This window comes from Musca autumnalis, unplaced genomic scaffold (assembly GCF_047663935.1).
Source record: "Musca autumnalis isolate F117 unplaced genomic scaffold, ASM4766393v1 scaffold_1, whole genome shotgun sequence".
Taxonomy (NCBI): Eukaryota; Metazoa; Arthropoda; class Insecta; order Diptera; family Muscidae; genus Musca; species Musca autumnalis.
The window spans coordinates 102,391,296-102,404,737 of record NW_027411644.1 but is presented as its reverse complement, the minus strand read 5'-3'; the positions used below and the strand labels follow the sequence as shown (position 1 = coordinate 102,404,737).

General features: G+C 33.7%; 1 protein-coding gene across 1 annotated transcript in view; it reads right to left on the bottom strand.

The window, feature by feature from the left end:
• LOC141403803 (uncharacterized) overlaps nucleotides 1-11,201 on the bottom strand; it is a 118,414-nt gene extending 107,213 nt beyond the window's left edge. The window contains 1 exon segment of the mRNA XM_073986787.1: nucleotides 10,271-11,201. The gene's annotated coding sequence lies outside the window, so the exon portion shown is untranslated.
• Between the last annotated feature and the right edge of the window lie 2,241 nt (nucleotides 11,202-13,442).

Below are 13,442 nucleotides of genomic sequence, written 5' to 3'. Positions count from 1 at the left end.
TTTTTCGAAGGCGATTTAAAAAAATGCAATATTTGCATTTATACATTTATCTGAGGATGTAGATTTCGTCAAAAACTAACCCCATACAGTTTTTGTTTGAACAAAATATGATTACAATTGTATTTTTAATACAGTTGTTCTGTCACCAAACTCAATGTTAATAAAATTGGTGAGAGCAGTCCTTTGTCTATACAATCCGTTTTTCTGTGGCATGGGGTTGTATATAAAGCAAGGGCTTTGTTAAAATACGGATTTCGGAGGAAACATTGAAAATTATTTAATCGACAACGTCAACATTGGGTTTTTGGACACTGAAAATTATAATATAAACTCTACCAATACAAGACAGTCTATACAGACGTAAATCTTATTTACGTAGGACTTGGTTGTTATACAACTACAACGAAGACATCGACACTAAAGTCCAAAGTCCATATATTAACCCCATTGAAAATTTATGGGTTCATCTGAAGACAGAAGTCGGGAATAAGACAGCCCACTAATATGAGAGACTTAATAAAGATCAATGGCACAAATACCAAGAAAATATGACCTTTCGAATTGTATTTTTTTAAATCCTAGGAGTTTAAAAGCTGTAATTGATACCCAAAGTAGGTATACGTTATATTAAGACCAACTTTTCCTGAAAGTCCCGATACGATAAATGTTATACAAATAAAATTTGTATAATATTTAGATAACTAAAACAGTCAAATGTATACATTTTTCGAAGAATACTTTCTTCGGACATCCTCAATGTTCATGTGAAAAAGAATGTCAAAAGTCGACCAACCCTAAATATGTACATACAAAATGCATATGAAAAGTTTCAACACATATGTAAAAACATATCGTGTAAAGTATCCATTACATATTTAAAATTACAACGAAACTAAATACATTTTTGCTCTGCAGAAAAATTGCAATACATTTACTTTTCAGTGAAAAAAATCTGCGTTTTTGAATAATGGTTATTGAATGATTATAGTATAGTAGATTTCTATTAACGCTGAATATTTTAAGACAAAGTAATTAATTAATGGCCTGTTTCTCTAAGATGATTGGAAATCAAATCCGTTCGAATTACTACCAACCAAACTCCTACTGTTGTGGAAAATATTTGTTTGACTGAAAACAAACATGACTCATACATTTTTATATATTTTTCAACGAATTTGTATATGTATCGTATTAATGAAACTGGCCATAAATCTTCTTATGATAAAGTTTGTCGATTTTAGAATTTTTTGTTATACCCTACACCCTTCTGTGTTAAGGGGTATTATCAATTTGTGCATTTGTATGTAACATGCAAAAGGAAACGAAACAGGTCAATGGTTCCTTTCGATGATCTACATAGCATCACATTCTGAGTCCATTTATACGTTCCCGTCCATCCGTTAATGCACTTTTGTCGCATTTATCATCCGGGTTAAAATTTATGATGGTCGCAATTTTGACCAAAGGACTATAGCTATTGCTTTTGACGAGAATCGGTTGAGATTTGGATATAGCTCCCATATATTCTCCCGATTCCGTATATTCTATCCACCAAACAACTATTTTATAACAAACTAGAAGCAAGCTCAATTTTTACAAACGGGTAGAGTTTTTGATAATTAGTGTTTTCGCGGTACGAATATTACTAAATGTTAATTAACATTAAAGTGCTGGTATTAACTAACAAAGAAATCATTTTTTTTTTTTTTGCCTTCAAAAAATACAATTCCATAAGATGCGAAGGGAAGGAGTGAGGGAGAGACATATTTGCTTACGATTGTAGACATTAATTTTTGGAGATAAGTCGATTTACGTCAAACTATATCGCGAACGATTCGATTTATGTAGTTCTTTTTGAAAACTGCATACTTGATTGCAAATAAAATAAATAGTAACACTCTAACACTAACTGTCGTAAGTAGCATTACTAGCTTTTATTTTGATAAAAAAAAGTTGTAAATGGGAAATGGAGACATTATATTCTGAATTTTGGTAAATTTATTTATTATCCTGCTTTATACCATGGGGATTTTCCGCTAACGAAGTAGCGGGCATATGCTAGTATGATATAAAATGATATACATATATGTATATCGTGTGGCTCCAAAGCTTACACTGAAAGAAAAATGTTTCATTGATTTTGAACCAATGTAAAGTTTCATTGATTAAATGAAGTGTTTCATTAAATAACAATAATGGATTTCTTCATTATTCCAATGAAATTTCCTCAATTATGCAATGATACTTCTTTATTAATTCAATAAAGTAGTCAGAAGTTGCAATTCTATTGTTGCTTTGAAAGTTCTACATTAATACTATGAAACAATAATGAAAGTTATTTTATGAAACTCAATGAAATTTCTTCACTAATACAATGAAGTGTTACGTTGGTTCAAAATCAATGACAAATTTCATTGATACAAAGCAATTTTCTTTCAGTGTATTTTTTCTATATATCGGATGATAGTGACTTCAAAGTTTGTCAAAAAAGCTCAAACATTTTCAAATGACTTTGTGCGTGAGCTTATTTCAAAATATGATGCAGGGATACGAGGTTGTGAAAAAGTTTAACCCTAATATACATAAAAGTTTGTTTCACATTTAGCATGGCTGAATATTACACTGTGCGACAAAAAAAAGACAAGGAAAACTGAGTAGATTATGAAAGTATTGCTAAAAATATGAGATACGTGCACGGCGTTTATATTGAAAAGTAACCAAAGTAGGCGGGCAAGTTCCGCCCATTTCTAGTTTTTTTTTTAAATATTCGAGTTAAGATATTTTGGAATCCTTGCATTTTAGGTATATAGTGTCCTTGGCAACTTTACAGAGGAGGATGTGGGCAATATTTTTGTTAAAAAATTTAACCCTCCTGCTGTTCATCAAAGGGGTCTTTTTTGGTCCTTTTTTCGAAAATCTGTCAAAAACTCCTAAAATGTGATCATATCAAATACAAATATTCTACAAAACTGTTCGTCATAAAATTTTACTATAGGTCAAAAATATTCTTCATCAAATTTCTATAACTTACCAAAGAAAGGAAATGTATATGTACATTATATATCATAAAAATAGCAGTATCAATTTTGCTGAAAAAACATGAAAGTGTTTCCCAATTTTAATTAATTCTCTTTCGAGTTGAGTTTATTAGACCTATTATATACATTGAAGAATTTTTCCCTGTTTTTTTGATGAAATTTTTTCCTTCTTTTTTCGATTTGATACATGAAAGTAATATGAAACTTGGTTCTAGGTGAAAAGTGTCAAAAGATGAAAAATTCTACATAATATTTCACTATGAGTTTCAAAATAAACCGTATATCTAGGTAAATTTCCTTGAAAAATAGATTACAAATGTATATATATATATATATATTAGGATGAACTTATGTTTTTTTAATTTTGGACTGTTAATTTTACTTAATTCCATGCTGGATCAAAATAATACAATGATGGGAGTAATTCCATCAAAAAAAAAAATCTGGAAATATTTACATGTTTTTCAGCAAAATTGATACTGCTATTTTTCTGATATATAATATAAATAGACATTTCCTTTCTTTGGTGACCCATAGTGAAATAATTTTGTTTTTGACGTTCTTTGTGGGACAATTTTGAATAAAGTCAGATTAAGTCCGACTTTAACCCTAAAACGTGTTTTTCATTTTAAGAGTTTTCTTGCGATTAGATAAGAATTACAGATTTGGTGTATTCTGAGACCTATAATAACATTTTATGACGAACTGTTTTGTAGAATATTTGGATTTGATATGATCACATTTTAAAGTAGTTTTTGAATGATTTTCGAAAAATATTACCAAGAAGACCCCTTTGGGGAACCGCAGGAGGGTTACAATTTTTAACAAAAATATTGCCCTTATCTTCCTCTTTAAAGTTGCCAAAGATACTATATACCTAAAATGCAAGGATTCCATAAAATCTTATCTCGAATATTTCGAAAAAAAACTAGAAATAGGCGGAACTTGCAGCGACTACTTTGGTTACTTTTCGATGTAAACTTTAAAAACGCCGATACACGTGTATCATATTTCATAATATACTCGGGGTTTCCCATCATTTTGAATTTTGTTGCATAGTGTTATTATTGAGCAGTATACAAACAGCATTCAAAACAACAAAATACTACATAAAGTGACAATCTTTAGAATAACACGCAAAAATATTATGGTCAGTTCCCTAAGACGATGAGAAACCAAATTCATTTGAATTACTAGCAAACTCCTATCATTTCATATAAATGGAAACAAAACAATTAAAAAAGTATCAGTCGGTTTTGCTGACAGAGGAATACACTCAGCCTGTGTGAATTGAAACACCTTTTTCAAAAAAAAACTTACACAGAAAAAACAAAACTATGATTTTTTACTAATTCCGTTCATATTTTTTTTTTTGCCCATAATTTACGTTTAAATTTTAAGTTGAATGGACACATTTGTGTATTCATGTACACAATACTATTATTGCAAAACTATGAATGCTTTTCTAAAATACAAAAATAAATTTTTTAGTTTCCCCTACATTCACCATTATTATTATTATTATTTATTTATTTTTTTGCAAAAAAAGGTTTCTGTGTTTTGCCTATAAAGTAGCGTCAGGCGATTAGGCGCCCGTGTGCGCTCATTTGACGTTGCTCTCTCCACACACACAATTCAACCCATTGAAAAAGCATGCACTCACACAATGACGCTCCGTAAAGTATGCAATAGAAAAGTATGGTGCCTGACGCTGCTATAAAGATGTTTGGTTTTGCTTCTATTGTTTTTGTCTTTCTTCCCCTCCATCGTATCTACACCAGTGTTCATCAGCAACAACAAATTCAACCGCTGCGTTTGTGTTGGGCACACACACGAGATTATCTATCCCTCTCTAGATAAACATCTTGTGCGTTAATTCATTGCTAAAACAAAGAAGATGATCGGTGGTGAGAGCAACATTCAAACTCACCACAATTGAGATTGTGTGTGTTCACACAGACACGGCTCGCGAGCCCAGTGGTGATTAACACTGATCTACACTGACATTGACTCCGTGTCATGGTACAATTACTTAGGTAGAAACATCGGCGAATTGCTACAACAAAGCAACATTTTTTGTAATGTAAACTGTCAAAATTTTCGCCGAATGGTTTCTTGTTGTCTCTTTTTATCGCTTGTGTTTGTACAGTGAAGTGAACACATGCTATCTCTTACTTACCGAATCATATGGTTTTTTGTTTTGATTTTTCATAGCGAATTCCTAGTTTTTGACGTTTTACATTAGATCAGCTGGGCTGAGGCATCTACCTAAGTTTTTTTTTTTTTTTTTTTGTCTTTATTAAGCATTATCAGTTACAATGTGTGCTTAATTTACACTACAACTAGTCTCAATTAATTTATGTGACTAACTAGTAGTTCAGTTAAAGGAGATATTAATAAAAAGTTACTTAATTAAACTAGCTTAATTGAACATTAAGATAATCTAATAGGTATAGTTTACTTGGTATTGGTAGAGTGAGATTTTTTACCTAAGTAATTGTACCATGCTCCGTGTGAACAAAGTACAACAACATAAACCTGGTATCGGCACTAATACAAACGCATTGTTAGCGGCCGCACGCATGCGACTCTCTCTCGCTCTCTACACAAACAGCGTGTGCGTTAATGCATTGCTAAAATTAAAAATTATTGAAACAAGCGACAGCAGAACCTTCTTCATTGACTTTTAAACGAAGACTGAGTGGTGGTTGTTCTGTTGTTATTCGCATCAAGGGCACGTGCGCCCCTTTTTGCCGGTTGTTTAGGCCCTAAACAACCATCACTAACAAATCAAAACATACCACACTAACAAACCCATCACGTATAGATTTCGTTTACAAAAAAACTAATTTAAAAATAAAAGAAACAAAATTTTTATAGAAAAAATAAGTTACTTACTATTCATATTTGTTGTTTTCAAATTTAAAAAAAAATAATTTAAAAAAATTATGTTTCAGTGTTTTATTTAGAAATGCACTTAAAACTAAAAAATAATTTGTCGCTTCGGAATTCGGGATAAAAATGAAGACAAAATCCTCAAAATACCAGAAGTCGGGTGGTACCGTTATATGGGGGCTATAGGGAAAAATGGACCCATATTGGTTTTGTTTTCATATTCATGTATTGTCATCTAAATCTGAAAAATGTGCAAATTTTTAGTTCGATTGGTCAACTGCAACCGTGTTAAAAATCAGTTACCAGATTTTAAAAGGGGGTCAAGTTAGACACCGTAAAAACACTGTAAGAATAGACCAATATTAGTTTTGATTTCATATTCATGTATTGTCATCCAAATCTGAAAAGTGTGCAAAGTTTAAGTACGATTGGTCACCTGCAACTGCCTGAAAAATGAGTTACCAGATTTGAAAAGCAAAATACCGGAAATCGGGTGGTACCGTTAAATGGGGGCTATAGGAAACAATGGACCCATATTGGTTTTGGTTTCATATTCATGTATTGTCAACTAAATCTAAAAAGTGTGCAAAGTTTTAGTTCGATTGGTCAACTGCAACCGTGTTAAAAATCAGTTACCAGATTTGAAAAGGGGGTCAAGTTAGACACCGTAAAAACACTGTAAGAATGGACCAATATTAGTTTTGATTTCATATTCATGTATTGTCATCCAAATCTAAAAAGTGTGCAAATTTTAAGTTCGATTGGTCAACTGAAACTATGTGAAAAATGAGTTAACAGATTTGAAAAGCAAATTAGATAAAACACTGTAAAACAGTGTAAAAATGGACCAATATTGGTTTTGATTTCATATTCATGTATTGTCATCCAAATCTGAAAAGTGTGCAAAGTTTTAGTTCGATTGGTAAACTGCAACTGTGCTAAAAATGAGTTACCAGATTTGAACTAAACACACACCAAAGCAAGTTAAATAAAACACTGTAATAATAAAAACAACAAGTTTAAAGTGGGATGTAGTGACAACAACTTTCCTATGCCCGCGGGCAAACGACACACACGTACACTATAAACGCATTCGTTCGGTTAACGCAATGTTTACGTTAACGCTAAAATTGGTCGAACTAAGATTTTAATACAGGGGAAATAAGACCTTATAAAAGCTGTGGACTTTAATTGTCTATAATACGTTAACAATTTGGCATAAATTTACAGTTTATTCTTAGTTTTATAAAAAAAAAAAAAACTAAAGAAAAACGAACGAATGGTCAAAATAAACTTGAAATTCAACTGATAATTGGATATTTTTGATCGAGAAACTTCAAAATATCAGGTGAGAATTTCAAGTTTATTTTGCACCATCTCTCTTCATTCCTTCGTTTTTCTTTAGTTTTTTATAAAACTAAGAATAAACTGTTAACTTATGCCAAATTTTTAACGTATTATAGACAATTAAAGCCCACAGCTTTCATAAGGTCTTATTTCCCCGCTATTAAGAGTTCGACCAATTTTAGCGTTTTAAACTTGAAATAGCTTTTATTTATTCCAATTTTAAAGAATCGTAACAGTAGCATTTAATATTTTCATTTTCACTCAAGTTATTAAAGAATGTGCTATTCCGATGAAACACTTTAAATAGTACACATTTTGGGCTTTTTGAAAGAAAATTAAAACAATTATAACGGTACGTTATCGAAACCAAACTTTTTGTTGAAAGATACTTCATAAAATTACAAACCAAGATATATAAACTTTCCCGAGGTTATTCCACGGATGTCGACTAAACTGAAATGACAAAAACTATTTGAAATGTGCTGTTGACATGAAACGGAATGTATATATATAGATATATATTTCATAACTCAAAATGTCCCTAAAATAGATTGATATAGGCTCCCATATAGCGGCACCTCCCAATTTAAGGTATTTTGAGGATTTGAGCTACATTTTCCACCCAATTTGGCTCCAATTTGGCACTTAGAGTTTCAAGAGGTCAAAAAACTGCTGCCCAAAAATGGTAGAGGTTGGTCTTGTTTTGGTATACAACGGTACCTCCCAATTTAAAGTTTTTTAGTTAAATTTTTTTAACGAATTAGGTGAAGTTTTACATTTAAGGTTCTCAATGACCAGCAAACTTCTCCACTGAAAATTGCCAACATAATTTCACGTTTGTGTATAGCCCCCACTTAACGGCACCTAACGATTTAAAGCATTTCGAGGCTTTCAGCTACATTTTCTGACCGAAGGAGTTGAAATTTGACATTTGAGGTTCTCAACGACCAAAAACTTCTCCACTAAGAACATGGGTTCACGTTTTTGTATAGACCCCATATAACAGTATCTCCCGATTTCAGGTATTTTAAGGCTTTTAGCTAAACTTTCTGACCGAATTAGCTGACATTTGACATTCTATATTCCCAATGACCAAAAAACTTCTCTACAAAAAATTCATGAGAAAAATTCATCAAGATAACCCATATAACGGTACCCCCGATTTTCGGTATTTTGAGGATTTTAGCTAAATTTTGTGACCTAACTAGCTGTAATTTTATATTTGACCTTCTCAGTCACGGAACTTATCCAACAAAAATCTTTAACATGGGTTAATACGGTATAGCCCCGTAATTACTGTACCTCCAGATTTAAGGTATTTTGGGGATTTTAGCCAAATTTTTTCACCGAACTAGCTGTAATTTGACATTTGAAGTTTACAGTAGTCACGAAACTTCTCCGCCAAAAATATAGCTCCCATATAAAGGTACCCCCCCCCCCTCGATTATCGGTATTTTGAGGATTTTAGCTACAATTTCAACCGAACCACCTGTAGTTTGACACTTGCGGTTTTCAGCATTTCTGACTAAATTTGGGGTATCCGTAGTCGAACAATTTTTGTACCTAGGGAGGGTACAAAAAGTTCGGCCCGGCCGCACTTAATGTTTTTTACTTGTTATACCCTCAGCCTTTAGGCTACAAAAGGTATATACATTTTGATACGACCAAAAATGTGCCTCATCGAAATAACGGTTTTAGACCCCAAGTATGTTTGGACGAAATTCACTTCAAACAACTTGCAGTCGATTTAGCCATGTCCGTCCGTCTGTCTGTCCGTCTGTATGGCTGGCTGGTGCGCACGATAACTCTCGAAAAGATCAACAGATTTGAACCAAATTTTGAGTATCGTAATATTTTGTCCAAACTCAGTTTATGTTCGAAGATGGGCCATATCGGTCCACTCCCTCGGTTACCTCCCCCACAAAAGTTCAAAATTTGTCTGTAAAATTATCCGTCCAAACTTTGCACATCATATTATTCCTTCCAGATATAGATCGGGTTCGAATATGGAGAATATCGGTCCACTCCTTCGGGTAACTCCCACACAAAATTCGGATAAAGTGAATTTTAAGAGCACCTCTCGGATCGGGTTGAATTTTTTTCAGTAAGTTGTCCTTGCGGCTCTTTTTACTATAATACATCGTTCGGGTTCGAATATGGAGAATATCGGTCCACTCCTTCGGGTAACTCCCACACAAAATTCGGATAAAATGAATTTTAAGAGCACCTCTCGGATCGGGTTGAATTTTTTTCAGTAAGTTGACCTTGCGGTTCTGTTTACTATAATACATCGTATTATTTCATCCAGATATGTATCAGGTTGGAATATAGACTATATCGGTCCATTCCTTCGGGTACCTGCCACAAAAAAATTCGGAAAAAGTGAAGTTTAAGAGCTCCTCTCGCATCGTTTTGATTATTGTTTCAGTATGTTGTTCTAGCGGCCTCATTTACAACGGTACACTTTTTTGGGAGTAAGTCAATACTTCCTCAGGTAATGGCCCAAAAGCTCCAAAACCCTGTTGGCACATATAGCTATTGTGCAAGATAACTTTAAAACTTTTTCAAAAATGTTTTCCAAACTGTTTTTTTTTTGTCAGTGGCTGAGGGTATATCTCCATCAGCACAGCTGCCTGATAGTTTCGTACTTGTTTTATATTACAACAGCTTCCATGTAAATACTTTGTTATACCCCGTTTGGACTTGAGCGGATTTAATAAACCCACTTGGTTACTAATGTCAATTCCATAGCGCAAACATCAAAAAATCCTCGTAAGAAGGTTAACAACAAAGCCCTAATGCACACGCCGTTGTATGGTCCATATTATGAAGCCGTGGCTAAAACTCTTCAATTAGTTTAAATATATTTATATTGTATAAAATATTTATATTAACAATTCGCTTGCATAAAGGCTGAGGGTTTAATCATACACAACATTTCGTAAACTAATTTACTTTTTAATCATTTTTCAATATTTTGGATAACATACCTTTTTTATTGTATATAGCTGATAAATTTTCGTATCCTCTTAAAAACAAATCTGGCCAAATGTGGATAAGTTTGCTTCTGTTAGTAGTTTTTTACTTCGAAACACCACAAAGACACAAAATACATTAATTTTCCATTTATAAGTAATTTGCATTTAATACATCGCACACAATAAAACCAACGACACTCACTGATCCACTGCTGATGATGACGCTTCGGAAATTGATTTACATAAATCAAATTGATTAAAATGGATGCTATAATTAATGATATTTGCAGACACTGTCACTAGGCATATCATATGTGTGAGTTTGTACAAACATAAGCATGTACTTCTGTATGTATGTGAATGTGTTTTAATCTTTTTGTTAATTTCACTAGTGTGTTGGTTGCAACTGGCGTATAAGTTTTTAATGATGATTATAGGGATATTAATGAAATATTAATCATACGCCCCAGAAGGCTTTTATCTTCAGCTAAATTATCGTAGACAACACACTGACACATAAAGCACTATGTATGCATGCCAACACTTGAGGCATTCATTTGATTAATTATTGAGCATTTAACACCAACACTCGTCGTTGCACAGCAGCAGACAACATTTTTTGTCTGAACAAAATTTATCTGTTAAATGTCTGTTTTAATTAAATTTTATATGAGCAAGGATAATTTATGTTTTATCCATTTATCATTTATGTTTTTTTTTTTGCCTTAAATGTTTGCTTTTTTCTTTATGAAAAAAATGCTGTTAAAACTTTTAAACATTTAATTAACACCAAAAATTAAATCCTTTCAAATACACTTTAATCCTTGTTCTTCGAGAGAGAGAGTTTAGAAAGAGTTTATGCTTTAATCCTTAACAGCAATGACATTCCGCTTTGTTTTAGTTAATTCTTTATCCAGTTTACCAAACGCGTGCCAACGACAAACTAATCTTTCAATGGTAAAATCATCCCAATTTATACTTTTTGCCAAAAAAGCTTTACCTTTATCCTTTGTGCTTTTTCTATAGTGAGAGAGTGAATGGATAAAAATAGCTTTCTGTGAGTAGTAATTCTCTTTTTTGCACATGCGCTACGGATAAATGTGATATGTAAATATTGTTACCGGCTTTAAATAGCCGCCGAAATATTGTTTACATTTGTTGATACCTCTTACACGTGCTTCGAAACAGTTCCGTGTTTGTGTTGTTTTTCTTTTACAAAATATCACCATATGCTAATAAGGACTAGATATGCCAAAATGCCGGAAAACCAACTTAGGCTTCATGTAACATAACACGTGCTTTGTTTCGCTAACCAACCATACCTACCTCTATATAATGTGGGTGGTACTTTGAAACATTTTGATATTATAATTTAGGACGTAGGAAATAATTTTTGGAGAAGAAAATAAGAAGGCAAAAGGAATGTAAATGTTTTTTAAACAAAAGTTATAGGTAGCTAAATAAATTTAACAGTATAAATCCTTCTTGGCTTAGTGCTGTCGGACAGATCAGACTTTAAATATTGGAACAACCGGTGGATATAAGGTAGCTGCGAATTAAATAAACAGCACCGTAGAATTATGCGGATCTGGCGTACACATTCAGTGAAAATGTCAGAGTAGACTTGATCTCTGGGGTTTGTCTATGAGGACATTAAAAATCGCTTTTCTATGCATTGGATTAGTAACCCCATCCTATAACAACAAACCGCTTGCCAAAAAGGGATATGTTCAACTGAGATATAAAAAAGAAACAAATCCCAATATTTTAGTCGTGGCGTCTACGAGTGTGACATGTATTGGTTTCCGTATGAGGCAGACCTTCAAGTAGAAATTGAGACTTTCATTTATTGGATGATCAAATACTTACTTACTTACTTAGTTGGCCCATTACAGAACATTTGTTCCATAGACCGAACTAAGAAAAGATCTACATTCCTCTCTGTTTTTCGCTTGACTTTTTGGAATACCGCGCCTTTTCATTTCTTCATCCACTTGTATGCTCCATCGAAGCTTAGGCCTCCCGATTCTGCGTGCACCGCCATGTGGCATGTATTCATACGCCTTTTTAGCGGGTTCATCATCACTCATTCTCATGATATGGCCTTGCCAACGCAATCGTTGCATCTCGATACGTTTAACTATATTCATGTCTTTGTATAGCTTATATAGCTCGTGGTTCATACGACGTCGATATTCACCGTCAACGCAAATCGGCCCGTAGATCTTTCGAAGAATTTTCCTCTCAAACACACCAAGCACTGCCTTATCTGCTTGCGCAAGTACCCATGCTTCGGAGCCATACTTTAGCACGGGTAGTATCAGCGTTTTGTATAGTGTTATTTTTGTTTGACGAGATGTGGCTTTGTTTTTAAATTGCTTACTTAGACCATAGTAGCATCTGTTGGCCAATACAATTCTTCTTCTTATTTCACAACTGATGTTGTTTGTTGTAGGAGCTCTATGGACGCTTTGCGCGTCGACACCATCAATTTGGTCTTTTCGCCGTTTACCGCCAGACCCACTTTCGCAGATTCTGCTTCGACCTTCATAAAGGTATCAGTTACTTCCTTTACTGATCGTCCCATGATGTCTATGTCATCAGCATAGGCAAGTAACATGTGGCTATTGGTGTAAATTGTGCCATTTCTTTTGACATTTGCATCTCGTATTACCTTTTCCAGCAAAATGTTGAAAAGATCACACGAAAGGCTGTCTCCTTGTCTGAAACCTCTTTTGGTACAAAATTCTTCGGAGAGGTTCTTTCCAATTTTAACTGAGGACCTAGTATCAGTTAATGTCATCTTACAAAGCCGGATGAGCTTTGCGGGGATAGCAAATTCAGACATTGCGTGGAATACCTTTGATCGGAGGGGACTGTCGAATGCTGCTTTATAATCGACAAAAAGATGAAATTTGTCGATCTGCATCTCTTGGGTCTTCTCTAGGATTTGCCGGAGGGTAAATATCTGGTCAATGGTGGACTTGCCAGGTCTAAAGCCACATTGGTATGGTCCAATTATTTCGTTGACCATTGGCTTTAGTCGTTCGCACAATATCCCTGACACTATCTTATAGGCAATAGGGAGAAGACTTATGCCCCTATAGTTTGAGCATACAGTCTTATCTCCTTTCTTGTGGACGGGACATAGGATACTCAGGTTCCAATCGTCGGGTACGCGTTC